Genomic DNA, 27,662 nt, shown 5'->3' with positions numbered 1-27,662 from the left:
CCCCAGCTATTAACCTTTGCCAAACAGCAAAATAACTGTTTTGTTTTTTGTTTTTAAATTTTCAGACTTCAAAGGGTGCATGTTGACCTCCAAGAGAAAATTTAAAGAAGCCATCTCAGAGCATGATTTTTTAATTGGCTTTTTCTCAGAAAGAGCAAAGGAAAGGCCATTAAACTTCAAGCTACAGTTTTATCAATGCTGATAGCATTGTAGAGGGTGTAAAGAATAGATTTAAAAGTCAGATTAAAATAAGGTCTTGGGTCCTTGAAAGCACAGGTTGTTGCTGGTAAGACCACTAAAGCTTTCACCTGTTTTGGGGCAGGCAAAACAAGTGATCTCAATGTCTGAATCTGTGGAGAAGGGCAAGGTTCTGCCTGTAGGGAAGGGGTGCCGGTGGGGGGAAGCTTCCACAGCATTTCATGGTGGCTGCTGTTGGTATCTCAGCATGGTGGATGTGGTGAACCACAAACTTGGAATCTTCTCTCTCCCCTTTCCCTTGAGTTTCCTACTCAAGTTTCTGGGGTTTTGCGTTGTCTGCTGGAAGTAGGTGTGTGAGGAGGGAAACTCTGTGCTTCAGAATTTGGTCCTGAGCAATTCATGGAAAGCTAGCTCTCATAACCCGAGGGCCACGTGGGCAAAATCAGGAATAGCGACATCATTGACTGGTAACATGCTGTCTTTTTTAAGTTGAGTGTGTTAATTATGGTCTCACATTCTTTTACTCAGCTTTTTAATATTGTAGTCTATGGGAGAGGGTGAAACTAGCTTTACAGGCAGGTAGTAAGCAGCTAATTTTATAAGATTCTTCTCTGTGCCATTGCTAATGAGCGGGGTTCACATTTGCATTGCATGATAGCTAATTTGTATGCAGTATGAGAGCATAAAGCTTGATCAGATATGCACTCCAGCAATCACTGGCTCTTCTTCATATGATGTTAAAATATATATCTACATTAACATTTCTTTCTTTGTTGCAACAGGTTCTGCCTGGCATACTGCAGAAGCATTGCTGTATTTTACCTGACAGGAACACAGGTAAACTTTTTTCTAATGAGTTAATCTTGTAATGTGATTTGGAGAAATGCAAACGCAAAATAGATATTATAGAAAAGTTTTGTTTGCTGTTTATTATCATTGAAGTCCTTTTCTAGCGACTGGCTACTTCAGCACTTTGTTTAAATGATCTGCTTTCAGTGAAAATTCTGTGAATTCTGTTAGCTTTCTGGAGCTAATCCTCTTGTAGAGACAGGTCTCTGCAATATCATATCAGGTCTTGCTTGTAAAGGTATTTTTGTGAACTTCTGAAGTGTCTCTTTTTCATTACAAAGTTACAGCTTTGGCAAGAAAAGGGGTATAATACTGGAGCCTGCAGCCTGGTTGTCTTGATTTGCAAAGGTGCTAAGCAGCAAGTCTTACACGTGGTTCTGACTGCAGAAAAATTCCTGCTCTATGCTTATTTGTCAGAGACTAGAGGAGTAGACAGAAGGAGTTTCACTAATGGTGCCTTACTACTGTGCAGGAGGACACTTAAAGTCGTATGTTTTTGACCAGAACAAATCGGTTGATGAGAACGATGACATGGATGAGAAGAAAGTGATGATTTAATTTTACATTATTTAATTGCAGGAAAAACAATTTCTTCTAAAATAAATTTAAAAATCCTTTCTATAACTTTATAAATTGGGTGAAAGTGACTGCATATACAATTGTGAGTTTAATTTAGCAGACTAATTTCAGAGAAGTAGAAGGAAAAAATACAGCTTATTTTTGATATCTGATTAATAGGACATATGTGAATGCTTGTAGCTCTTCAGGCTTCATTCTCCCTTCTGCCATTAGCTACCACCAAAATAAACTGGTTTGCTCTTTGGCTTGGTATTACTTGTGTTTCAGGCACAGTTTGGACTAAGGGTAATTGCATAGAGAACTTGACACCTGTGTTGAACTGCAGTGTGACTTCTGGTTACCTGCAACCGCTCGAATGAAAGTTAAAATCTCATTTCCGTTTTCATCTGTGAACATGGGAGCAGTACATTATAGTCAGATAGTTAATAACACACCTCTTCTAGCAAGAATTTGAAAGTTTATAATTAGTGAACAGATTGCAGAAAGACTGTGGCCTTTACAATTATTTCAAGTTTTCCTGAAAACTGGACTAAGGAAACACTGTATAATGACCACAGCCCAGTCTGTGTGCTCCTGTGCTAATATCCTGTGCCAATTATATTTTTTTAAAAAATTTATTTCCAATGTAAGAATTTGATCTAGATTCCTTTAACGACCAAACTCTTCTTGACTTGAACGGAAGCGTATCAAGTAGATATCAAAGCCAGTGTTTCCTGAAGTGATGGCTTGGGGTTGGGCAGTAAGATTCTGACCATTTATCTAAAGAGGGTGAAATATGCTTTTATAATCAATATCAAGAAACCCATTTACCGGTCGCCTTCAACAGTGCTTTCTTTTGGACATAAGAGAAAGGAGGAGCCTGCAAGTGTAAGATTTGGTTTTGAAAATCTTGAACTAAGCTTTTTGAAGAGGAATCCTATCAGGTTTTGATACCTAACAACTGCTGTGCAACTTGAGCACACCTAGGTATGAAAATAACTGTAACTTCTATTGCTTCTGTGTGACTGTTACAGCAAATATTTTTATGCCTACCTATTGTATAGTTGGGAGTTTCCAGCAGGTGCAAAGTAAATGATGTCTGTGTTCCATTTTTGTCATTTCCCCTGTTTATGGTGTTTAAATACTTGGCAGAAAGGAGGAGAAGAAGAGTTCAGACAGGACACTGGGGATTTTTCAGCTCGTTTCTGGAGGAAAAGAACAACTCAATTTTTGAATTTGAATTGGTTAGAGATAGGTGAACCGTTTTCTTGTTTGATTACATATGAGTTAACTAGTCCAAACTAAGAAGATGACATTCATTAAATTAGTGTAAATGTGGAATGTGCTATTTGCATTCAAATATATACATCATATATAAACTTGTCCAGCTCCGTTCTCATTAAGTGAGCCCAGAGAAATGGTCTGATTATGAGCTTTAGGTCTAGGTCTGTGTTCAGCTGCTGACATTTGGAGGAATTAAGCAATATGCAGACTTAGGAGGTGTTTCCAATAAAAAGGAGAGAGGGGATATAGAGAGATGGACTGAGGGGAAGGGATGGGAGAAGAAAGAGGGAAAGAAGCTTAAAATGAGACCTCCAAAACCATTAGGGAAGAACACAGATGCTGTAGGGAGCAGAGTAGGGGAAAGGGAGAGACACAGTAGTAGTTTCCCCACTTGTTTATATAGGAGGGGGAGAGCTTGGGGGTCTTGGGCTTCTTGTTCAGAAGTGCCCCCACAACCAGCCCCTTTGATGCTGTTAGATTGGGGGCTGCACCCTGGAGAAAGAAATGAGCCCTTGGGAGCCCCGGCGCCAGTGCAGCTGGGAAAATCATGCATCCCACTGTCCCTCCCTACACTGCATATGAGTTTGAAGTGGCAGCACTTTGTCAGTATCGATACGCTGTATTTGTAAACTGGAGAAGAGAGCTGTGCGTGGAAAGAAGGGTAGATGGGAGCACCCACCACCTTCCCCTTGTGATGCTGGGAAGTTAGAAGTGTTAGTGCTTCCACCATGAGCTTTTATTTTCAGTGCTTGTAACATGGCTATAAAAACATCTCCTGCAGAGCCTTTCAAAAGGGAGGATAAAAAAAGTAATTCAGCTGTTCCACAGCAATGCAGTTTGGAAGAAGACATGTATTTAATAAGATCAGGCTTTTCAAAGGTTAAAGAATGATTCATTTTTCAAACACATTAAACATTTAGAGAATCTCAATCTCTAAATAAAACACTGAATGCTGCAAGTTGGCTGCTTGCATTAAGCCTTTCTAATAGACAGCGATGTTTCCTTTCTTCAGTGTTATTTGTGGCTTTCCATTAATCATAAATATATTTTGATTACCAAATTAAAAGTTTGTATGTTATGCACTGGCATAATGTATGTTTGTTATCATTTTAGCTCGTATCCAGAACCTGTATTTGTCACATACCCAGTGCCTCAGGAAGGAAAAGATCCTAGACCAGACACCTTTATTCTGCAGTTCCTTGTTATATGTCACTAATATACTATAAGAGCTGTATTGATGTCCCTTCTCAGTTTCTTTCCATCTCCTGTAACTTAACCAGCCAACAACAACTGGGACACATTAGCAGTTATGAAGTTAATGGGAAGAAAAGCAGTTACATGCTCTGTACAGGTGTTACTAATAAGATCATAAGGGGAAATAGTGTGAAGGTACTAATGACCTGGTGGGGAGCAGCTTGCTTATTTTGTTGAATTATAACCCTCCCTTTCTCCAGCTCCAGCTGGGAGAAATAACCCACCCCTTTTGATGGACATCCACCACTCTCTGTGTACACATGCAGCCAGCTCTAATTCTTTTTATAAATATTTCCCAGCAATGATCCATCCCCTGCCAGTGGGAACTCTTCAGCCAAGTCAGAAATCCCCCCTCGTCACTTCTGTAAACCTTAGGCAGATGCTGAAGCTGTCCTTCCCCCCTCCCTTAGTGTGGGTCTTGGTTATGATAGTGGTTTAAAGATTTTCTCACACAGTATGGGCAGTACACTCGGTTTCTATCCTCGAAACAAAAATAGCCATTAAATACGTTTTGGCATTCAAAAAAAAAAAAAAAAGGGTAAGAGTACAGCTCTGAAACAGAGAAGTCAATATTCTGTGATGTGTGTTGCTTTTTATTTAAATTTATGTGTTTTTAAAATTTATTTCCAGTCATGCTGGAAATAGAGCTTTTCAGTCACTACATGTGGGTTGTTTAGCTCTAGATAATTGCATGTAAATAAAAAGAGGAAATATGTCTGAAGCCTTATGCTTTTGTGTATGCTGTGTTTAAGCAGTCTTAGACCAGATAAGTGAATTATTTGGGGTTTGATTTTTTTTTGTTGTTTATCCCAGAGCTCTGTGTGTCATGATCTAGCACAGTGAATGATCCTCAAGGTGAGTGCAAATATACTTAGTGCAGTAAAATGTGAGTTGTCAATGGGACTTGTTAACAGAAGGTGCTCTGTGAGATTTTTACCATTGTTGCAGCTGTTAAACGGACACTCTTGCGCTGCAGAGATGCTGACAGCTGTGTGCTTTGTGTGCCGCTGTTGTGCTCTTGATACACAATTATTAGTTTCCTGTCATGCAAGGAAATTGCACAAACAGCTTCTGTACTATGCTTTTCCGTCATACCCGTGAGTTTAATATGTTGTGGACTGCAAATTTGGGCTCATTTTTCCACTGAAGATCCCAAAGGAAGGAACGGATCAATAGTCAGTAACAGCGTCTTGGGTTGATTCGTTCTTTGGTGCTTTAAGCTTGCATTTCCTCTCTGATAGTGAAGAACATAGGTGTGGATGCTCTTTGCTGTACCTATCTGGCTGACTTGATTCTGATAAATAGCTCTTTTAAACTTTAAGAAACACTCTTTAAAAAAAAAAAAAAAAAAAAAAGAAAAAAGATTTATGCTGTCTCAAGTTTCTTCATCCGTTTTCAGGTCAGCTCTTCTGTGCTGATATTGAACTTGCAGAAGATGTTAAATCCCTTGTTAGAATAATTTTCTTTTGTCCAGTGCATTGGCTGAAAGTACATCGGGGGGGAAAAAAAAAAGTGTGACCAATATTCTGCTCTCTGCAAATAATGAATAATATCTGCTTGAGAGAGTGGTAATTGCTTTAGATACAAAAGCAGGAGTTTAATAATAACCAATCTCTTCATTGGATAAAGTATAGCCCAAGACAGTAATGTTTCATCCTTCGCTTGTTTGCTTTTCTTCCTGTTGCTTGAAGAGCAAATATTGAACAGGAGAAAAATCTAAGATGGTATTAAAAAGAATTGCTGCATTAAACTTTACTAAATTGAATAAAGAAGTTAACATTGCTTCCCCCCGCCCCCGCCTTAACTATACCTACAACTGTGTTGCTTTAGTGGCTTTTTAAAACAAAAGGAGTGTGGATTTGTGCTCAAACCCAATGTGTTTTATAACTAGCAAGTATGTTATTAACTGCTAGTTATTTTTTTTTTTTCTAATGCAATGGATGTTTGTAAGAAGAGCTGTCCAAATGACTGGGCTCACAATCTGTATGTATGAACTGTACACCAGCCAGTTTGATTTCACAGGAGGAATTACAGGGCAATGTTCAGAAGCCAGAGTCCTGTTTTAAAAATAACTTGCTGTATTCACTAGCATATCATCTTCCATCTGAACATTTTGAAATACTAATTAATTGTGATGAATTTTTGTCTTGAGCCTTTGAGATAAAGAAATTTTATTCCTATGTTTTAGAGAAGAGAACGATTATCAGCTGGTCCAACGCAAGAATATTCACTCGTGTTAGGTATCATGCTCTTTGGAAGTTCTTTGCTTAAACTGAGATTGTCCTGTTCTTTCAAGACGTAGCTATAGATTTTTTAGACAGTTCCTGCAGACTTCACCTGCTGTCTGCTTGCGGAGTTCAACATGAGCGTTCTCATTCAGATGTTCAGCTGCAGGCTGCCTGCTGGTACTTTCCAGCCTGGTTTCCATGGAAATGGGAATTAGAGGGGGGAAAATAAAGCAAGAGTAAGTATTTTCTTAATCTTCTAGTTAATCCGGAAGTTCTCGTACCTTGATATCGAGGTTGTCTGGCTTTGAGTTGGCTAGGCATCTCATGCCAACTTTTGCAAAATAAAAAATAAATAAAGCGTGTTATTAGAGCTGTTGTGAGCAATACCTGTTACCATAACTCTGTAGAGGTGTACAGGATCACCAGCAAAGGATGAAGAAAGGAGAACTGAACTGGACTGTGCAAAGCTAAACTGATGAGAGGATGTGAGGCGCTGCCCAGTGGTGGAGGTGATAAGGTGTGACGGAACTTCTGGTCAGACATAGCTTGCATTGTGAAAAATATTGACAGTAATTAATTGAATAGTTCCACACCAGCCTGGGGGAGGAAAACATCCAGTTTGGAAAAGATCTAATTTAAATGCTCTGGACTGAAAGTGAAACAAAGTATATCACCTAATGCATTCAGAATGTAATTTAGGGCTGTCGTGTTTCCCTAGAGATTCCTGCTCTCCTTTTTCCCTCCACATTGCTGACACTACCATATCAGTTAAATAGGGACTGTGGAGCAGACGCCATAGGGGTGGGTGTATGGTGAGCAAGCAGCATATTCTTCTATATTCTCTTCTGCCCCTTCCCCAGTGGCTGAACCCCAGCCACAGCTTAATATTAGCCTATCCTTGGGAAGAGGAGGTCCAGGCTCTCTGGGACAGGCTGCTATTTGTGTTGTTCCAGCCAGAAGTGACCAGTGAAATTAGCACAGAGTTGGGAATGGGAAGGAAGCAGGCCTATGCCGTGCCCAAAGGAGGATCAGCTATACTCGCCTCTTTCCTGGCAGATGCTTCTGTGGCCTTTCCAAGCCTTTTATTAAGCTTCCCTGACCTTACCACTGCAGGCTTTTCCTGATGCATTACCTTGCTGCAGCTTAAACTCATTAGCTTGTATTGATGATGGGCACCCTGAAATATGAACCTTTTCTCACCCCAAGGTTTGTTAGGAGAGAATGCAGGGTGTAGCAGTTCCCTAGTGTGACATATGACAGTTTCTTAAACATGGCATCATCTTTGATTAGCAAATGTCTTGTGTCTCATTTCTACGCTACAGAAACTCTTATACTCTTTATTCTGTAGCCTTTCTTCTTCCAGAAGACTTGGTTGACTTTGAGTAAGTTAACACTGGCCATAGACTTGAAAAATAAGACTTTTTTTGGTTACTTGTTTTTCTTTAGTAATAGTTCAATTCCAGAAAGGTGATATGATAGTAGGAATGAATGTAATTTAAATAGTTTAAAAACAAGGAGGTTTGAGTGAAGATACCAAAATCTTTTAATATTCCTGAGTGGGTGGGTTTTCACTTCATGACTTCCTGCTTGTCTTCCACTCACCGGAGCCTACAAGGTGAACATAAGCCTATTACCCAAACTCTGGTTTTCATCAGCGTTTTTCTCTAGCTTTTCTCATATCTACAGAAGATCAGCAGCACAGGAAGCTTAGCCATATGGGATCAGGGCATTGATTCTACTTCTCCCAGGGTTTCAGAATCTGGATAAGGCACACCTGGTACTGAAGTAGGTAGCTTGCAGTGATGTTAGGAGGAAATCTGCAGGCTGTGGAAAAAATTACCCTCTAAAGTTAGTTTGCATCCTTTGTGTCACTTTAGACTTAGTACTGCTAGATGTCTGGCTAGAATAAGGAGCTATGGACTTTCAGTCTCAAACCAGCCAGAAGACTGCCTTTTCTTATTGGATTTGTATCTACCTAGGACCGTGCAGCTTAATCCACTAAAATCTTGTCTCTATGTGGTGCAAAAATACAGGCAGTTTGGGGTAGTCTCAAACTTTAAAGGAGTCACATTCATTATCTCAAGATCAATAGGTTCTCAAGCTTCAGTATCAAGACTTCCAGGTATAGACTTAATTAACACATATTAGTCCACCTAAAATAATTGGACAGGCTGGGAGACTCTGGATGTGTGTGAGCATAAAACTGTTTTAAGACTCAAGCTGGTGCAGGTCTTGGAGCCATTCTGCTTATGGAGTCAAAAGCATGGTCACAGCAGAGTGTGCTGGTGCTTCAGCCTCTGCACGGTGACCAGGCTGGCTGCCAGCACGGGACAAAGCCCTTTGTGGAGCTCAAGGCTCCTCCCAAGAGATGTTTTTCCCTTCTTATTACTTCTTATTACTGTTATGAGAAGTCATGGTTGTGCTTCACCCAAAACTATATAGTCTTAAAAACAAAGGAAAAAAAACAGAAGAGATTTCACTGTTTTTTAGATGTCATGTTAAATGTTCCAAGATCAATAAAATGTTCTCCCCTGAAAGGTGAGTGCTGACTGTCCCCTGTGCTCTTGGGATGTAAAGCGTTAGCTGTAAAATAGCACTTTCACAAGAATCTCACCCTCATTCAGGGCAGTGGAGGTTGAAGAAGGACTCTGCCTCTAGAATTAAGTTCCATTGAGTTAGAAATGTAAGTAAGTCCGTGTGTTTGCAGTCTCATTGTCTAACATCGTAAGAGCCCTGGTGGCTGAAGGTGTGTAGGAAGGAAATTCTCTCCACAAGAAAAAGCGTCTCTTGCAAGAAAGCTACTTGACCTTTATTTCTGAAATGTTTTGTAAAGCATTCCCGGTGAGTACAGCTCAGCTCCCGAGGGGAGAGAGGAAACTGCAGGCAGCTCTGGTAACTGGTCGTGTCAGTGATGTGACTAAGTATCGCTAAATGAAAGCAGTATGTAGAATGACTGATTTCTATATGCCAGAGTTAGGGATTTTTATTTTTTAGTGCTTTCATCTATTTGTGAAACGGTTGCCCAGGCAGTATATCAATCACGTGGACTGAGGGGGTGTGTATGTGTGTGAGTATACTATACACAGGCACTCTATTGCAGAGGAGCACAGTTTTGAAGTCCACTGCCAAAATGTACAACTTGGCCGACAGAGTGCAGTGTGTGGGTAGAGTTAAAGAGCGTGGAAGTGAGCAGAGAAATTGAAAGATAGACATTTCTACTTATACAACAAGTAAGGTAAAATGTTAGTTCTGTTTTCTAGAACAACTAACAGTCAGTGGTGAGGAGCAAAGGGAATTCATATAGGTCTCAAAGGAATATAGCCATAATGCTGGAGGAGTCTTGGATTCATTGCTGTCACATGGGTACAGTAGACAGATATTTCAGATATTTCGTTGATATTTCATTACTATTGGAGGAATTTGATCGTGAGCAAAAAGAAACCATTCCCTCACCTTTTAAAGGTCCTAAAAATGTCGTAGTGTGATCTGGGAAGACTCCTAGTCCTGAGAGGAGTAACAGTGGGAACAGCATTGAAAGTGACCAGCAGTCTTTTTGTCTTTTCTCCCAGATTCGTTTCAGTTGTATCATAATCCCCAGTTTTGTGGAAACTCTTCAGGGTTTTGAAGGGCAAAACTATTTTTTTTTTTCATGAGATGTGGGAATAATGGATTTTGTCATAAAAGTTTTCTTGCAAAAAAGAGTGAGTTAGAGAGAATAAGGACTATAATTCCCATTCACTATTTCAAGAAACTTGTTTGCCTTATTTTCTCTTTCACCACCCCCTACTCCTCCACCACCCCTTTTTACTAGAAGAGTGGGGAGAGTATGGAGAATTGAATTCTGTATCGAAGATGCTTACCGTGTTAGATAACTTTAAACTTCATAAGACGCCCGGACAATGTTTGTCTGCTCCAATGCTTGCTGCTTAATTTGGAGTAGTCTGCTGCATGTTTTGGAGTTGTATTTAACTCCTGAGGATTGAATAACAGATTTAAAAAGGTGTAATATATAAGCCTCTCCACAATTAAAACCATGAGAGCTCTGCTTTCTTCCAGCTATGTATTTCCCAGACAAGGACATCCCACTTCCACTGACGTACTGGTGAAGGCTTCTTCCAGACGTACCTTTTTTTCTTTCAGCTGCCTTTATTAATGTACAGTTTTTCTTGTCCTTCCTGTTTCTTCTTGTATTAGCTAGTGGGGTGGGAGTACTAAAACATACATTTTGTTATCAAAACATCTGAGCTGTTCATACTTTCCATTTAAAGATAAACTACAGTGATATTCTCTATCCTTAAAATGGTTTTTCTGTGCTAGAATGATTTTATTTGTAGTAATGCTGTATGACGTGGTTCTCCTGTCTTTTGGGATGCTATAACATAATAGGCACTATAAATAACAGCTGCTAATGTCTACAATCATGCACAACAGGCAGTAATTTAACCACTTGTCTCCTTTCTGTCACAATGGGAAATATCAAACACTTCTGCACCAATAATGCATACAATCCCCAAAGCTGTTAGTGGTGCTTATTGTGGAAGTATATTACCAGAGGCAGCGCTGCACCCTCTGCACTTAAGATTAAACCATAGCAAATGCTTCCATGCGTGTGGTTTAGTTGTCTCAGTATGACTCTGCATTGAGTAAGACACCAGCTGTATCTCCAGAGAATCTCTCCCAAACTGCCAGCCGAGAGGAGGGATGTTGCTAAGCAGGGAAAAGCAGAGGAAGAGCCTAGGAACGGCAAAAACTGTCCTGTTATCTTATCCTTCTTGGGGCAAAGATCTTTGGGACAGGGAAGGGGTAGAGAAGGTAAAGATGTTTCACCATAAAGAAAGGTGATATTTCAGTATACCTATGTAAAAGTAATTCTGTGAGATAAGATGCACGTTGCCACTTGTAGATTACATTAATTTTATTAAAATATGTTGGTTTGCTAGACTTGGGTAGTTAAATGCTGAAGTGAGGAGGTGTGGATTTGCCGTTGATGAAGGCTGCTATCCTGGGGTCCTCCAGGTCTCACCTGGAGACAGCTTAAAATCAGGGAAGAAGCGCAGGGTAAGAGTACAGTACCAGAGAAACTACGAGAAGCATAACTCACAACTGTGTTCGTCTGACAGCAAACCCTGCGGATGAATCATCTGAAGACTTTCAGTGGCGTGTATATATAGGAAACCTAAACTTACCAAAGAATAACAATGGCATGACAGAAAGCCATGGGGGCATTTGCAGTCTTTCTTACCTTATATAATGCCTTCCTGAATGTCCTTTATAAATCGAGGACTGATCCTCTGTACTGTACCATTCTTGTGAGCCCGGAGCCTCCATACTGAACATGGGCAGAACAATGCTGGAAGCTTCAGCTGACAGAAGTTTAATTCATGAACCACCTTCACAAATATATTTGGAAATTGTGAGTCACAGAAATCAGCCCACAAGGCATAAGAAATTACATCATGGTTAAGCTGTAGGTGATTATAAATGTAAGGGATGAGATATCACATAAGCTTCAGGGAAAGGGAAGTATAGTTTGAAAATGCTTCAGTACTTTTTGCTCCCCTGCTTGTTTGGAGGGCAGTTGGAGGAAGGGATACGAAATTGAAAAGCCTGAAGAGGAAGGGCCGGCGGAGTGTGGAGTGTTACTGATGTGTGTCAAGGGAAGTGTCCTTTCTCTTGATGCCGTGAAGACACAGAAGTCCTGTACAGTCATGAGCACCTCTGCATTAGGACTAGTGATCCATGTTTCACATACCTAAGTCTTGCTGAGGCATTTTATTTGCACTAAATATGTATTGTAATGATTCTTTAAAAAAGATCATTAGAATTTGTTGCCCAGTGCTGAAATTTTCTAACTCTCTCCTGTTTCTATGGAAACTGTAATAGTAAGAAGACACAGTAAACAAATGCACTGTATTATAAGCCTCCTCTTTAGCAGGACATTTGTTTTATTAGTATCCATCCAAATTAGTATTGTGCATTTGACCATCTGAACAGTAAAGTATCTAATTCATTTTCACTGAAGACTTATCTTTTAGCTTCCAGGGCTTTTACTTTAGTCTTTAATCATTTTCCTAACCCAGTGGTGGGTTGGTATGTGCCTGTGGTTAGTACATTATTGCTGGTAATACTTGCTTGGCTCAGAGGGGAGCAGAAAGTGCTTAATAATGTTTATAAAGTGCTTCAGAAATAAGAAAATCTTAAACTGCAGAAGTACACTTGTTGTTAGCTAATGCAGAAAATAAAAATTTTGTTTGCCTGTGATTGTTTTGAACATGCTTATGTGACACGGTCTTCCAAGGACATAACTGGAAAGGCATAGTCTGCTGTCTAAGAATAAAGAATATACTTTCATGGAACAAATTACATCTCGCAAAGTGGAGCATCATCTTCTGGAACAATGCACAATTTGAAGTATTTTGTGCAGTATGGAGAACTCTGTATGTTCTAGACTGCCACATGCTGTAAAAGGAGGCGAGGAGGCTGACTTCCACCCACCCCTGCTCTGCCTGGCAGGACTGGCAGGTCGCAGGCAGGGGCACACCGCGTGTCCCCCCGCAGCGCTGAGGAACCTGTGTCTTCTCGGCACGTGTGCTGGACCGGGGAGCTTGAGTCGAGGAGGCAGACTCTGTACTCACTGATGAGACAATGAAATTCCTGCATGATTACTGATCTCGCCTTCTGTTTTAGGCATGAACCAACCTTCTGTGAAACTGGTTTCAGGATGACTTACTACTGCTGAAAGGGGCAGTCAGATTTTTCAAGGATTAAAACTGTGGATGAAGTGTTCAGGTGGCGCAGTGAATGGTATGGCTGTGCTGTGCTTCTGGAGTGGTTCATGGGGAGTGAAAAAGTCAAGTACAAATGGGAGAAGTGTGTTTGGTTTTGGTGTAGTGAAGAGATTACTGGCACCCAGGTTATTGGGAATTTGCTCTGAACTCTTCCTCTGGGCTGCAGGATGGCAATGAGACAGTCACCTTTGCTTCTGTTTGTAACATTAAACACGCTTCAGCAGCTTACAGAGAACTGCCATACAATAAGGAAGATACTTTTCTTTTTCTTTGTGATTTATGATACTTATTTCATTGAAGACCTGCTGTGTTAAGTGTTTAGCAAATTCAGTTGATAACTTTATTTAACGGTAGTCACTTTGAAAAAATGCTCTAGAGAAATTGATGGGAATGGGAGGGAGCTAATGAAAAAAAGTGGTTAATTCAGAGAAATACAAGTAATTGCTCGAATCCTTGTTTTCTTGTGGTGGTGGTGGGAGACACCAAAACCCCAATTTGTAGGTTTTTCTTTTCAGATTCTTTAGAGGTATTCTGCATATCTTGTTGCTGCAGGGAATGAGATAATCTGATTTGGAATCCTTTTAAATTTTGGATAAAATAATGATGAATGGTGCTCCTCGAAGGCACAGAATGCTTTCATGTCCAGTAAGATATAGGCTGTTGGATGGTGCTTAAGATATCTTCTTCTGTCTGTGCAAACACAAGTGTCTTGGTTTGTCATCCAAAGGAGACAGCTTCTTTAGGCAGGCCGTCAGATTTGACAGGGACTCTTCAGATACTTTCTACCATTTCAGAGAGAGACTGGCTTTGTGAGGCAGCCTTCCATGCTGAGACAAGCTTCTTTATAACTATGAACTCAAGGTGCTAATGAAGGCACCTCTGCATAGGCAGAGAAGATGGTTTTGAAGGAGATGATAGTATTTTATTTTGCTTGGTTTTTTCATGGGGTGAGATTATAAGCCTTCAGTATGATTGTCTTTCCTTTCCTTGTGTTAACTTTAAATAAAATAGATTGCATCGTACATCATTCAATATATAAAGGGGGCTTAGAAGAAAGACACAGAAACCTTTTTTCACCAAGGCTGGTAGTGACAGAGCAAGGGACGATGTTTTTAAACTGAAAGAGGATAGGTTTAGAATGGACACGAAGAAGAAATTTTTTACAATGATAGTGGTGAGACACTGGAAGAAGTTCTGGTTGCCCCATCATTGGAAGTGTTCAAAGTTGGGCTGGATTGGGATTTAAGCAACCAGATCTAGTGAAAGATGTCTCTGCCCATGGCAGGGGAGTTGGACTAGATGGTCTTTGAAGGTCCCTTCCAACCCAAACCATTCTATGATTCCACACACACATACACACTCCCTTTTATGAGAGAGTATAGCGATAGGAGAAGGGGTAATGGTTTCAAACTGAAAGAGGGGAGATTGAGATTAGATATTAGGAAGAAATTCTTTACTGTGAGGGTGGTGAGACACTGAAATATGTTGCGCAGAGAAGTTGTGGCTGTCCCATCCCTGGAAGTGTTCAAGGCCAGGCTGGATGGGGCTCTGAGCAACCTGGTCTAGTGAGAGGTGTCCCTGCCCAGGGCAGAGGGTTTGGAACTTGATGATGTTCTCAGGTCCCTTCCAACTCTAACCATTCTATGATTATTAGTATTAAAATTCAAGAAAGGGTAAACTCTGAGATAGATGTGATCGCTTGGCCTTTTAATTGGCATGAAATTCATCTTCATAGTGAAAGGCAGATTTTGACCTTAACGTGCATATCTTCAAAATTTCAACCTTGTAGCCATGAAGATACTATTCTTTTGGAAATGTTTACAAGTAATAGTTTCTGGGCTGCATTCATTGTTTTCTGCTAGACCTGGTCTCTGACTTGTTTACTCAAGTAATTTATGTCTGGGGAGGATGTAGTCATCTTTCTTCTTTTGAAACTCTATCGTTTAAGTCCTTGTGGAAGACATCCTATGCCGTTTCATTATTTTTATTTTGTTGAGTTGTAACTCAAGAGCATCACAGATATATTCTCTGATGTTTTGTGTTTTCCTTTTCCTTAGGGCCTTTCATAACTCAGCATAGTCAATAACTCCAGTCTTTTCCCTTGTTGGTAGTTCTTTTCATCCTTTTTTTTTATTTGGCAGCTTTATCACTTTATTAGATATTTTGCTGATTTCCACGTCTAATGTTTTGCAGTTCCCTGTAGGATTTTATGCGCTTATTATTGTCTCTCTAGTTCTGTTGCTTTTTTTTGATCTTCTAATTTTGTTCTTTATGACTTACCTGAATTTTTCTTTCTCTCTTGTTTTTTTTAAATTATGTAAGAAACACTTTCTATGTTGTTAATCACTATATTTACATTTGAATAATATAGTTTTTAGTCTAGCAGATTCTTAGCTATTTGACACTGTGCAATGCTCAGCTGATTTCTCTGAAAAAATCTTTTAGCATATCGTCATGCAAGTTATTGACAAATTGCTCTCAACAGTAAACTGCAGAACATCCTTAACTGTCACTGACATCTTTGCTGGCATTTTAGAAGACATATGGCTTCCTACAAAACTGTGTAGTTATTTAACTTGAGTTTTGTTGCCTTCCTGTTGGATCTTTTGACTAAGGTATAAATACCGTACCATAAATATTTCTTTTCCCACCCAAGGAATCTGATGTTAGCTGAGGCTTAATATTGAGCATTTAGGAGAATCTGGGACATTCAGCTTGGAGTAAAATTTTTTGGTGTTACGTTCCTCTCTGCTGCCTCCTGGCATTGGTCATGCGTGCACAGCATGTTACTTCTTGAATTGTGTCTCTCAAGACATAGGAGTCAGATGGGATGGGAGTACCAATGATTAGCTTGTTGTGCAACAGAAACAAAAATGGAAGTTTTTTGTTGTTGTTAGTTTTTATTTCCCATTGACAACAACAACAAAAAAGTAAGGATGGAATTTGTATCAGTTTGTTTAACTTCACTGTCTTTTCTGTTTGCACCCTGGCCAGCCAGGGTGAAGGCAGGGCAGTTGTTGTCCCACAGTGCTGTTGCTCTTTACTTTAGACTCCCACAAGCAACATGTCTTCTCTAACACAATTGATTTCTATTGCCAGGGATTTGTTTTTGAGAAATATTCTTCCTTCCTGAGTGTCTTGGATTGTCATTTCTTAAGTTCTAGATGTATCTAGAAGTACCTAGATGATAAGGCTTGTCCATAATTTAGTCTGTCCTGTAATGTTGAGTAGCATCGCTCTCTGTGCCTTCACTAGCATGTTCTGTACATTTGATATCTTCCTTGTGGATGGTGACTGTTAACTTATAACACAATCTGCCTATATGCTGAATTTCTCATGGAATGGGTGACTAATTCTGTATATAGGTTAATAAAATAATTTTATGATAATTTCAACTTTTCTTGGAGAATGTGATATATGTAAGAGTTCTGCCGAAAGACATGTTTAGTCGAGTACAAAACCACCTTTTTTCATTGTAGCTGTATCTATCTGATTTGATAGCTGCCCATTTTTGATGTACTTTTCTGTTTTAACTCATTCAAGTAAACACAGAAGACCTCTAGGTCTGGAGGAGGATTTGAACAGATAATATGATCTCTTCTCCTTGTCCAATGTAAGCACCATTCAAGCCTGCCTGGAGGTCATTCCTGATGGTTGTGCAGCCTCTGACAGGTTCCACAACTTTCTGGAGCAATGTAGGTCTGTGTTTGATTAGTCTTACTGTTAGATATTTTGCAAATATTTCAAACTGAGTTTACCCCATTGTAACTTTAAATTGAATATTGTTTAGTCCACCACAGACATGGAGAGTAGATGATTGTTATCTCCTTTTTGTAATGGCATTTTATATATTTGGAAACTAATGCCCTTGATTTGAGATTTCTCTTTTCCAAGAAAAAAATGTTGAAATGGTTTCTTGGACCTTGACCATTTTTTCTTGGAAAAATCTAAATCTTACCTTTTACTGTGTCCTTCGAAGTCCTTTCCTCAAGTGTGCAGTGAATGCATTGAAATTTCCCCTTTCAAAGGTAAGGAAATGTGATCAGAGTTCATATATCACAAGACTATTTGTCCTGTAGTTATATTTTAACCCCAAATTAAAACTTTTTAAAATTTTATTAGTTGAAAAGCAAATTATATAGGCCAACAGAGCAGCCCAAACCAATTAATTCTTTTTAAGTTATGTGAATTGGAAGCATAAGAAGGAAGTCCCAGTTTTAAAAACTAAGTTTTAAGAAGTCAGTTATATATTCAGTTACGGATTGTCTTCCAGTTAAATAGGAATTAGGGCATGATAGCTTCTTCATTAACAAACACATTTTTTTCTTATTCTTTCGTTCCCCCAGCCCTACATCTGTGGTAAAATGAGCACTTAAAAAATAAATCCTGTTTCTGTAGATCTCCTTATCCATGGTATCTAGTTCATTCCATTTGAATTAATTTAGAAGCAATCTTTGCAGAAGGGCAAGAAAAACATGTAGCTTGTTCTTATTAATTTCAGCCTTGGGATTTTTAACATGAAAGCGTCATTTGTGTTACAGTTACTGGCTTTGGGATGCACAGAAAATACTGGAAGTTCAGCAGTAAATGGGTAAATGATAGTAAAAAATTAGTTGAATGACTACAGTGACCCTTGAATATTTCTGCATTTCATATTGGCATATTTTTATAAAATAACTACCGTCCCAGTGATAAACCTTGTTTTCAATATTTAAGTGTTTTTAATTGAATATGTTCACATTCAAATTACACACTGAGAAGTAAATCTGTAGGAGTTTAATGACTCTCTTTTATACAAAATATACAAATCCAGTTAGGCACATTGCTGCAATGATGATTTTGAGTGTTAAATATTTTATGCAAATGAATTAAAGGGCATATATACATGTAGTAAAGGCCGCATAATTGCCTCCTATCTAAGTTTTTTTTCTTGTAGGTTTCTTTAATATTAAAACCTAATCTACTTTTTTTCAGCCTGTGTGTACTACTTAGATTTTTTTTTTTTAAATGAAAGCACCTGGAGAATCTATAGCTGAATTATTACTTTTTGGGGTCTTTGGAATCATTTACTTAATGTTGTTGGGTTTTTTTAATTAATTTATTGAAATAAAGGTCAGACTATTTGTTTGCAATGTAGAAGTAGCTTTATGTTCTGTCTGGGATGTTCATTAATGCTTCTGGGGAATCTATTAATGTAATATTTGAGTTCAATGAGTTTGTCTTTACTCAGGATCACCTTGGGTTGGTTAACAAATGCAAAGATTATTTCCAAATATGGCTGTGTAGATAAAAATTATACGGAACTGGCTCCTGGGCTTTCTGTCATCACAGGGAAGTTTCTGTATGCCTGACTCCTTCCTTGATGAGGACCTGATACAGCAAAGCACTTAAAAGTGTGTTCGCTGAAGGGTATTAGTGAAAAATGTAATTGGCAGAACACAGTGTAATGGAGGATTTTAAAGAAATTAAGAACAAAGCCATTTTAGCAGGGGAGTAAACCCATTGTAGTTGAAAAAAGTTCCAGTATTGATGATAAAAGAAATTAAAGAGTTTCAATAAATATTTCTATATTGTATTTGAAATCTCAGGTTGTAGGCCTTGTATTATGCAAGTCAGTTAGAATAGGTGTCTAGGAATAATGTTAATATCTATGGAGTCAGGTTATTTACATCCAACAGTCTGAAACAGTTGTTTGAGTAAACTTTCTCGTTCATTGTTAATACTAGAATAATTCAAGGATATCTGAGAAAACCCTATAAGTGTGTCAGTACCATACCAGTATTCAAAGTCAGTGTGACTCTAGAAACAAATTACTTTCATTTGACATGAAAACTGAGTCCTGTCTTAAGCAGTCCTGTAAGCAGTTACAGGTTTAGGCTCTGTAATGGGTTTTCACATGTTTTTATGAGTGTAGATCTTGCCAACAGAAATTTTCTTCAAGGTTTCGGTTCATTTCGGCCAAATGTGCATAAAGCACTGTAAGCTGTTCGAACTTGATGCAGATGATTATAAAACTGTTGCTCCATTATAGGAGACCGCGCATTTGATGGGTTGGACACTGGTTGAAAGACAGATCTCTAAAGGTTGTTGAAACAGCAGTGAAACAGGGCTTTCTCAAATGGCTGTGCAAACAGCTATGAAATGAACAATTGGAACACCATGAATATAGTGGACAGTTGTATAAATCCATCTCATATGTGTCTAGTCAGCTGGACACCTTCCAACAAAATTATTTCAGTATAGAGGACCAAGAAAAGAAGGTCACCATACTAGAATAGCAAAGATTATGTTCTTGGAAGTTTCAGCTTTTTCCATTCTGCGATGCTGGACAAAGGATGCAACACATTGTTTTAAGATCATGCTGGGAGTTGGAGGGCTAACTTACTGATAGGACATTTAAATAGAGGACTAGTGAACCGGAAGAGGGTTTCAGCATTACAAATGGTGTTCCTGAAGTTCTAAGTAGTACATTACAGTTTTCTTGCTTGCCTGTTTAAGTGATCTTGGAAAAACAGATGGGCATGCAGAAAAGAGAAACCCTCTTAAGATCTGGGTAAAGTGCCACAGCCCGACTTAGAGCTTGGCCTTGGCTTTTCAGAAACAGAGGAGTATTTTGGTTGAACCAGTTGAGCATCACTACAGCATGAAAGCATCATCTAACACAAGATTCCTCAATTTATCTGAGAAAAGTAGAACTAGGCAGACTGCCTTATAAGGCAGTATTTTTTTTTTTGTACTGAGGATGGTGGTGATGGAAATGGCTAGTGGAATGCCCATTTCCCATGGCAAATTCCTCATCTCTAAACAGCTCCTGCTCAGATCTGTTTTGTCTCATACCTGTCATACACGAGGAATTTAGGGTTGACCCTTTCCGCTCAGAGAGGCCAGGCCTGTTGAATCAGTGGTGTATTTCTAGAATACACATGGACACGTGCTGTGACACCTAGCCAAATGATAACCTTTCTGAACAGCAAGCTCCTTAGCCTTTCTGACTTTGGTTTATGAGAATTTGCAAGGTACTTGTCATTCAAATACCTTGCTAATGCACTTCAGGTAAATCTAAAGATCTTCATCTGTGCTGCTTTACTTATTTACTTGCATAGCTGGGTGCTTGCATTGATTGCCTTTTAAGACTGTAATTGCTGTTTGCCAATTTTGCTAAATATAAAACTAGATATTAGCTGTAGTGTGAGGTAAGCACTAAATTTTAAAAATACTGAACTCCCTTTCCCCTCTCTTTGTTATTCCACCTACACCATTTCATTTTTTTTATTTTTACTGTGTGTAATTTTTCTGCAAATGGTTGGGCATTGGTGTTTCAGTGGCCAAGATGCAGATGCTGCTGCCAGTAAGACCACTATGGAGACCTGATGTGTGCCTCTTTAAAAGGTTATGACTTAGACAACCAAGTTGACTGGAATTTTTGTGTAAAATGTAGATGTCTGGGGAGAAATGGAGACAGAACTAGATGATTTAATGATCCTTTCCAGCTCTTTGTGAAACAATGAACTGTATGTGAGTTGCTTTTCTGGTAATTAAGAGATTCAGGAGCAGGCCAAAATGCTTTCTTCATCACACCCTGTTACCTGTACAATGTAGCCTGCATATTCTCCCGAAAATTATACTTAAATTGCTGTCTTCTTCCCAGCTGTCTGTAACTTCAGGGCTTTTAACTTTTATCTTGATATCATCATGGATGGATCTTTTGGTCTCTAAAGTGATCATTAGTTATGCAGATGAACAAGCTGAAGAGCAATTTCATAGCAGTACCTCTGAATGAGTCTGGATGTTAAGTGCAATAGGGAATAACAGGATGTCAAGCTGTACCTTGCTGAGGAGTGCACCCATCCACTAGAGCCATCCCCCCCACCTCAGTGATCCTGTATCACAAAATACTCAAACTTTTCTAATCTAGTTTTGCATACAATTAAATGCATGTGCTGTGTCCTAAAGCATCTAATTGCTGAATTTAATGTCAAATTTGAAAAATATGCAAATATTACATGCTTATGATGTGTGTGATGAATGCAACTTGCATGGAATTAAGTGCTGAGGCATGTTTCTCAAAACACTGAAAAGTGTTTCCTGAGCAGAGTAGAGCAATTTTTTTTTCCAGTTGCCTATGAAAATTCTGTCATTGTTACAGTGGGACTTTGGGCACATCTTTAAATAATGTTCCTAGATCAAGAGGAGCTCAGGTTGCTGACAAATTGTTGATGAATTCAGGTCCAAAGTTATTTTAAAAAAGGAAGTCCTGTTTTTTTTGAAGTATTTTTATTATATAAGTTCTTTGCTCGGGAGATTAAGTTTTATTTAAAAAAAAAAAAAGCTCACAACCTATGTTACAATATCAATGAATTTTATTTGCACTTAGTTCTATTTCTAGGAAAGCACCAGTCCTGGTAAATCAGAAACAAGTAAATTAATTTGATCAGATGCAATAGCAAAGTTATCTCTGTTAACTCAATAACTGCATCGTTAGAATTTGAATAAATGTTTCTGCGAATATTTCTTGGGGACAATCCATGAAAGTAAAGAAAGCTATACTGATTTTAAGTGGGTTATTGACAGGTTACAAAATTCCTGTGCAGGAAAACATCTCGGGATTAGTTTTTAGATTTTATTTACTTAATTTTTCTTTTGGGGGGGGTGTGTGTGTGTGTGATTGGTGCATATACACTTAATCTCACATTTGAGAGAAATGATTGGGAAATGAGGACAATGTTGTCTTATTTTCTGTCAGAGGGGAGTTACTTTATTGCACTTGATTGATGTGATTAAGTTTTCTAAGCTCAATGGTCGCTCAGTCACAAAAGTTCAGAATCTTGTCATAAAATTGTAGTTTTACCAAGCACACACAGAGTAGAAAGCCAGTAATTCCCACAGTTGGGTGGATTGGAAAATAAGTTCATAATGCTCATAGGCTTTAAGGATTTTATAAAATATTTCTCTTCCATAAAAATATGAAGACCAGTTCACCTGTGAGTTCTGATATGCTGATGATCCCGCTGTTTAAAAGTGAATCTCCCTTTGTAGGCTGGAGGCATTGGCAAGGCAGGCTCCATGTATCACGCATTGCAAAAAGATCAATCCAAGACGAGTGAAAACCAAGATTGTTGACAACCTCTTAACTGAATTTCATAATGGGAATGATAATGCGTGCTTCAGAGAGTGGAAATTTTAAACATTATTAAAAACTAAAAGCAATTACAGTGACTCAGGAAAAAAATAAATACAATAATTGAAACTAGAAAAGACTATAATGAGATTATAATGGTACAATAATAATAAAAACAAATAATAAGCAAAGGAAGATTACGCGATCAAATATGTAAAGCTCCTGACAATAGCTGGTGAATAGAATGGGTAAGATGGATGGGGAACATTTTGGAAACCTGATGAGACGGTAATTATCTGTGAACCGTGCTGTTCTTACTACTACAGGTAGTAAGAAACTGCCCTCTTGGAGAATAGGGCCAGACCTGAGCTGTCTCTGTACGTACGCCAGCAGTGCGGCAAGGGGAGGGCAGCGGGGGGATGAAATCCACTTTTTTGGAGGTAACTGAAAGCAGGAAACATCTTGAATTACTCCTCTTCAGTCAAACTAATTTCCCATAGTACCAGTTCTGGCCTGTGATACTATCCTGTTTCAGCAGTGGTATTAGAATCCAAAAGTGAGAAATTAAGTAAGAGATCAAAATATTGTTTTTCTTTGTGCTGTGGGAGCTCCCAAAGGTCTTTTGGAAGTTTTGATTACTCTTATTAATGCTTAAACAAACTTAACCAGTGATGGCACTACGAATTTAGGCTTATATTGCTATAGTTACCCACGCAGCCCCCCTCCACAAAGTCACTGTTGAGGGGGGTCTGGCTGCTTGTCCTTGCCTTGGGGTCCCAAGAGTGCTTTCTATTGATGGCCACGTGGAACAGCCAGTCCTGACCTGGGCTGATGAGTCCTACACTCCCCCACTGCTAAGCTCATGGAAACATCTCTGCAAGCACCCAGTGAAGAGGAGCAAAGAACCAATCTAGACCTAAACTCACTCTTGTAAGCTGCATGAATTCCCAGTTGTGCAGCTACAAGTGCTATTGTGAAGGTATAAGAACCAAGTGGTCGAATGTTGGGGTGGCAGACCTGCCCTCGGCAGTACTGTGTGAGGTATAGAGAATTTTTGCAAAGTAAAGAGTTAATATTTTTTCAATAGCTGCTCACTAAATTTCCAAAAGTTGTTTTTTCTCCTCATGTAATTTCTCCTAGGTTTAAGTGCAAATAACACTGAAAGGGGAGGTATTTTGTTTCTATCCAGGATTGCAAAAGTTCAGGATTTTTGTTTTTAGAGGGCCAGTAGCTAGGTATTTGTGTCCCTCAGAGCAGTTTGAGATGAGCTCTTCTTCATCTGAGAGTATGCACCTGTTCCAAGGTTCCACTGCCTTAGTGTATTTTTAACACAGATTTTGTGTTGATTTGTTTTTCAGATTGCTTCTCTGAGCTCTTTTTTTGTTCTTCTCTTCCCAGTTCTTCCTTTCCTTTTATTCTTTTCAGTTACAAATGACAGATAGGCTTTCAGCCAGACTGTAAATAAGGATCTAGGCTATATCTATACTAGTTAATGAAACCATGCAGTGCACAGTTCTTAATATTGTCCACAGATCCAGAGGTACTGTTGTTTTCCAATCCATAGGTTTTATTATTTTCCATATTGTAAAATTGTTAGTATAGGGATTTTTGTTGCTGCTTTATTCGCCTGGGGACAAAGCTATCTGTCTCTTGGGCAGGTCCAAGGCACAGACAGGTGGTGGTGAAGGACAAGACCCATCAGCAGTTTTTTGGATATAGCTACCCTATTTTGAAGGAGACAGTTGTCCAGAGAGTTGTTTGGACAGGCTGTACTGTTGTTGGCCTCACAGTAAGAGAGTGTTCTTTGGTGAATTTTATTTACTGGTGTTGATGTGGCACAGGTCTTTGTGGCCAGAACAGGCGATATTGGGGTAGGTTGTTTATAGTGTGTGACCCAGGACAGAATAGGAATGAGATGGATTCAGAGGTTCTTGCAGGGATACCAGAAGAGTAATGCTAAGTATCCGAAATTCCTGGTGATGATCAGGACTATCCCTTTTCTCTCATTTTCAATCTGTCCTAGTTCTGGTTCTCCATCTCAGTGCTATTCACTTCCTCAGTCTCTGTCACTTCTCCTCAGGCTCCCCACTCCTGGTTTGCTCCTTGCTGAGGAATTCGAAGTCTCCACCTCTGAACTTCCTGTTGGAATCAATACTGGTATTCCCTAGAAACCAGAAATAATTTGAACCCAGTTTCTTAGTTTGGCTGTTCTTGGTAAGAATATAGTTTTGGTTTGTGTGGGTTTTTTTTTTTGTTTGGTTGGTTTTTTTTTTTTTTTTTTTGGAGAAAGCTTTCTTACTAGTGATCCGAGTCACCCAGAGCAAAGTATGGCTTCAAAGATTTGGATTAAGACAGTAAGTGATATACATTCTTGCCTTGGTGCCCACATTGCACTAGAACAGTTGTTTGATAAGTTCTACATCTGTGTAGAAAGCCTGGGAGAAAGGTCACAACCTCTTGGTAATCATATACGCAACGTAGTAATAATGAGTGTTGCTCATAAGTGGGCATTTATTTCTCTCAAGAAAAATATAAACAAGATATGCATATGCCCTGAATTATTCTTCACAGTGGTCACACACATGTCTGAGGGTCCTCATGTTTACCCCAATAGAAAGGCAAATGAAGCCACCAGTGACCTACTGTGTTTGAGAACAGAGGCTATATTATTCTACAGGTCTCTTTCAATTAGTAACTTTGGTAATGCCATTTGCTTGGTAACGGCCATTTGCTTGCTTTGGTAACGGCCTTTTGCTTGGCTTAACCACTTTTTCCGTGTTCTTGGCAGAAGTTGTTCAGGTGCTTTCATCTTTCTCCTTAGTACTTGATCTCTCACAGCAAACACTCTGCAGTGCCATCCTGGCACAGCGATAGTGCCTCTGCTGGAACTGGTAGGAACTTGGGATTTGAAAAGGGCATGGATGCTGAATCACCCACATCTTCTATTCCGGTGAAAAATAGTTACAGTGACTTACAGATTGCTCTCACTTAGAAAAAAAATTGCTTAAATTTTAGAATGACAGTAGTAATGCACAGACAGCATCCATGAGAATAGGTAAGGATGGTCTAGCAGGACTGGGAAAGGTTAGATCCTGCTATTGCCCTGCCAAGGCAGGGGTATCTCGTACCTCAGTGGTCACTGTTGTGTGTCCCCCAGAGGTTCCCAGTCCCTCAGCTTCTGTTAAATGAGCTTGGTTAAAGAGACCTCTGTGTGCAGAAGGGATTTACCTATGACATTTTAATTTTTTAATGTATAAACTGTTTTCTCTTGATTGCAATTTACAGAAACATAGATTACCATTTACAGAAATTTAATTAGGTTATTATTTTGAATGAAGATGCAAACAAAAAGAGTTTTTCGAATTTCTGTTGAATATACAAAATCTTTCAATGAAATGTTACCATAAACATATTTTTCTTGCGATCTCTAGTATTATTTTCCTGGTACCTGGGAATAGAAGGAAAAAGGCTTATTCCAGTTATGATCTCATACACATTCTTCATGACAGCACCTTGTATTTTGAATATTGCAAGGTGAATAGAAGTAATTAGCTTTTAATCTGTCCTGTTGGATCTATGCCCAAAAGCCCAATCCATGTACAGAAAACACCAAATGCAAATTTCTTTCAGTGAATTCTTGAAGTCTGAGGAAGATGACATTTTCCTATTCTTACTTTAGTTTTGTCAATTAATCTCTCTCATCACCTGAATTTCGTGGAGACTTCCAGAGAAATGTCAATGTTATTACAGCATGGTTTTTAGAAAAAAAAAAAGACGAGGCAGCAAACATTATTAATTCCAGTGTTCACAATGCTTTGAAGTAAAAAAAAAAAGCCTGTGAGCGAGAGAGGCTGAAGTTTTATTTTCAATCACATTAGAGCTGCAGCTACTTTACCCCTTTGCACCCGTTTGTTATATATATGCACAGTTGGACCAGAGGAAACCTCTTCAAGGAGGTCTGGATGGGTATCAGTGGCACAGAAGAAAACATTCTCTTTAATTAAAATATGGCCCTATGCAAAGTAGAAGCCCCATGGAGAGCAAGAGTACAGTGAGGTTATAATTAGCATAGCTATACTCAGTTAAAGTGAACATCAAGCATAAGAAAATTATATATAACTGACTGAACTCAGCATCCTGAAAATCAGGTTGTTAAATCAACTTTAGTGTCTGGAAGTCTCATGTTTAGCTGTAGTTCAGCTTCTTCCACTCACCCCCACCAGAGACCAATAGTCTGTATTTTTAACCTAAAATGTCTATTCTGACTGCTGTTTCTGAAAGCAAGAAAGTGTCCTTTTATGATATCTGATGGTCATGTTTGCAAACTCTAGTCCTGAAACGTGACAAAATTCACTTCCATGTGTACTACTTTAAGCAATGCTTTCCCTACAGCATGTGGAAAGCCTGTGTGGAGAAATGCACAGCTTTGCTTTAGGAGTAGTTCTCATCTGAGGTTTTCCACTTGCCCATGCAAATGTCAGATGAACAAGTATCTCCAACAGGTTCTCCTTTCTTTCTCCTTCTTACATTCTGCGCAGCACTTCATCTGTTTGCTGGCCAGCAACAGAGCTCTGTCAGGTTTGTGTCCAGCCCCTAGGGAGTATGCTGTCTCCTTTCCTTAAAAAGACGTGATGGATTTCCTCTACTCTCTCCTTTCCTTGTATCTGCCTCTTGCTGGTGCTGTATTTTGGTGTCAGGCACAAGCTCTTGACTTGACCTACCTCCTGTGCTGTCTTGAGCAGTGCTTGGTAGGAGATCCTAACTACCGTCTGTGTTGAACGGAGAAGTTTGGGTTATTGGGAATCACGTTGCTGAAGTCTGAGTTCAGCCTGGTGGTCCAAACAGAAGTCACTTAGCTCTGTCATACGTTAGCAGTATGATTGCAATCAGGACAGTGAATAAAAAATAGTCAAGACAAGGCTCCAGTGCACAATCTAAAGAAAACTGTTGATCACAAAAGATACTTTATTAAGAAAAGAGATCAGACTTTTGAGAATACCTCTGGTTACCATGCATTAGCTTCATAGAGTATAAAAGAAAAACTGATGGTGGTTCTGCACACCTGGTCACTGCATGTCCTTCCAGTTTGCCCTGGTTGAAAAACCTGTCCTGAAATAAATCAACCCAGAACTACCCTTTGTGGCATTCAAAATACCCCAAATTAACTAATGTTGTTTTGTACAAACTCACTACAGGCTAAAATGAATCGACATTAGCATGAGCTTGTAGACTTAACACATCCCCACAAGAGGTATCACCATCATATACATTTTCTTGCTAACAGAACTATCAAAAGCCTTACATTTCAGACCATGCCCTTGCACATAGCAAGATATAACATACTTCATTAGGTGAACCAATTAGCCACAAGATAAATGTGGAGAA

General features: G+C 39.1%; 1 protein-coding gene across 2 annotated transcripts in view; it reads left to right on the top strand.

The window, feature by feature from the left end:
- The first annotated feature begins 972 nt into the window (after positions 1-972).
- Positions 973-27,662, top strand: part of DLGAP2 (discs, large (Drosophila) homolog-associated protein 2) — a 409,096-nt gene continuing 382,406 nt past the window's right edge. The window contains exon 1 of one of the 2 annotated variants that reach the window (XM_014948948.1): positions 973-1,035. The gene's annotated coding sequence lies outside the window, so the exon portion shown is untranslated. The remainder of the gene's footprint in view (positions 1,036-27,662) is intronic. The other variant, XM_014948953.1, reaches the window with a different exon arrangement.

The sequence above is a fragment of the Calidris pugnax genome, unplaced genomic scaffold (genome assembly GCF_001431845.1).
Source record: "Calidris pugnax isolate Ruff unplaced genomic scaffold, ASM143184v1 scaffold141, whole genome shotgun sequence".
NCBI lineage: Eukaryota > Metazoa > Chordata > Aves > Charadriiformes > Scolopacidae > Calidris > Calidris pugnax.
Note: the sequence above shows the minus strand (reverse complement) of the source record. Positions and strands in the feature narration are given on the sequence as shown.